A 2,864-nucleotide genomic window follows, 5' to 3' on the forward strand; every position below is an offset into this window, starting at 1 on the left:
AGTAACATATAAATTTACAAAAGGATCAATATGTAATAATGAATATTGTATTAGACATAATTTTATAATTGTAAAAAATATAAATTGCGATGTAATATTAGAAACACCCTTTTTAATTCAAATATATCCATTTTTTGTAAGTCATGAAGGAATCTCAATAAATATAATGGGGAAAACGGTTATATTTAGATTTTTAACCCCAATAAAACAAAGAGAATTACAAATATTACAAACCTCTTCTATTTATAAAACAATAAATAGTATTACTAAAATACAACAACAAATAAATTATATTAAAGACAAAAAATCTTTTTTAAAAATTGAGGAACAATTAAAAGAAGAAAAGGTACAAAAAAGAATTTTAGAAATAGAAAAATTATTACAACAAGAAATATGTGCTGATATTCCTAATGCTTTTTGGGATAGAAAATAACATATGGTAGAATTACCCTATGAAACAGGATTCAATGAGAAAAATATTCCAACTAAGGCTAGACCTATACAAATGAATTTTGAATTACTAGAATTTTGTAAAAAAGAAATAAAAGCATTACTACATAAAAAATTAATAACCCCCTCTAAATCTCCATGGAGTTGTGCTGCATTTTATGTTATGAATCAAGCAGAAAAAGAACGAGGAGTTCCAAGATTAGTAATAAATTATAAACCATTAAATAAAGTATTACAATGAATTAGATATCCAATTCCCAATAAAAAAGATTTGCTTAATAGACTATTTAAAGCAAAGATATTTTCAAAATTTGATTTAAAATCAGGATATTGACAGATATTAATAAATCCAAAAGATAGATACAAAACAGCATTCACAACACCCTTTGGACATTATGAGTGGAATGTAATGCCATTTGGATTAAAAAATGCACCATCAGAATTTCAAAATATAATGAATGACATTTTCAATCCTTATAGTTCATTTAGTATAGTATATATTGATGATGTATTAATATTTTCTGAATCATTAGAATAGCATTTTAAACATTTAAATATATTTTTGAAAATAGTTAAGAAAAATGGACTAGTAGTTTCTGCACCAAAAATGAAATTATTTCAAACAAAAATAAGATTTTTAGGACATGACATATACCAAGGAACAATAAAACCAATCAATAGAGCGTTAGAATTCACTACTAAATTTCCAGATGAAATAAAAGATAAAAATCAACTACAAAGATTTTTAGGATGCTTAAATTATATAGCAGATTTCTTTCCTAAATTAAGACAAGAATGCTCTATATTATTTAATAGATTAAAGAAAAATCCAAAGCCATGGACAGAAGAACATACTCAAAAAATAAAATATTTAAAAGAAAAAATTAAATCCTTGCCATGTTTATATTTACCACATCTTAAAGCATTCATGATAGTTGAAACAGATGCATCAGAATTAGGATATGGGGGAATACTAAAACAAAAATTAGAAGAGTCAAAAGAAGAGTTAGTTAGATTTCATTCAGGAATCTGGTCTGATCCTCAAAAGAATTATTCAACTATTAAAAAAGAAATTTTATCAATAGTTTTATGTATATCAAAATTTCAAGATGATTTATATAACAAGAAATTTTTAATCAGAATAGACTGTAAATCTGCAAAAGAGATTTTACAAAAAGATGTTCAAAATATAGTTTCAAAACAAATATTTGCTAGATGGCAAGCTATTTTATCTGTTTTTGATTTTGATATAGAATTCATTAAAGGAGAAAATAATTCATTACCAGATTTTCTTACTAGAGAATTCTTACAAGGACATGGATCGTGAATTGATGGCTCAAAGAACAGATCGAGAATATACCAATTATTTGAGAACTCAAAGAGATTCTCCCAAACTTCAAAACAAAGAAAAGGTTATTCAATCCAGAGGATATCAATATTTTGTCCAAACTAGCCAGGGTAGGCAGAGTATTCCAGCTTATCAAATTCCCAAACATGATACCATATACATTCAAAAAAGCCCTTATGCTACAATTACCTCACAAGAAAGAAAAAAGCCTTTCTTATTCAAAGAGAGATTCAGAGAAATACTATCCGAATTCAAGTCCTGAGAAGAGTTGAAAGAAATGCAGAATTTATCCAACATTACAAACAACAAAATAAGCAATTATCTGATCAACTTAAAGATATTGTTTATTAATATTACAGGAATATGGATTCAAAAGCAGGGAATTCCAGGCCAAAGACTCCTCAAGATTATGAGATGAGTCTAACTCCTGTAACCCAAAATAGATTTCAAATATTGCAAGACTTCCCAGCACTGACATATAGTCAAGCTGCCTGCACTCCTACTTCTTCTCAAATAAAACCTCTTCAACAAATTCCAAAACCCACAGAAAAATTCACTGAAAATACCTATTTCACCAAGCCATTTACTCAACATATTACTCTAACCAGATTTCAAGAAATACCTTTATATTCTACACTCAATCAAATTACCCAAAGAATCTTTCCTCAAAAATGCTTTTGACAACCAGATGATCCCTCAAAAAATTTAGATTATTATGAATTAATCCTTACAGATACTCAATCTGTAGAAATATTTCCTATTCTAGATAGAAAAAATCCAAATATAGTCAGCCATTCAAAATGTATAATAAAGAAAGTTTGTTCTCCCAATGAATGGACTTCTCTTTATTCTAAAAAATCCTTTTCAGTAAGATTCATTCCAGATGGATTCACATATCAAGATTACAAAATGGCATGGTATCGTGCTTTCCTTTTTAGACCATTCAATCATTCCTGGTTCTTTATATTTAAAGAAAGTTGCAGTAGAGAATTTCCAATTTGGTTCAATCATTGGTGGAAATGGTTTGGATCTCAACCAGAAATTCTACCTCCAAACGTGCTCATGG

This window comes from Coffea arabica, chromosome 6e, assembly GCF_036785885.1.
Source record: "Coffea arabica cultivar ET-39 chromosome 6e, Coffea Arabica ET-39 HiFi, whole genome shotgun sequence".
In the NCBI taxonomy this organism is placed as follows: Eukaryota; Viridiplantae; Streptophyta; class Magnoliopsida; order Gentianales; family Rubiaceae; genus Coffea; species Coffea arabica.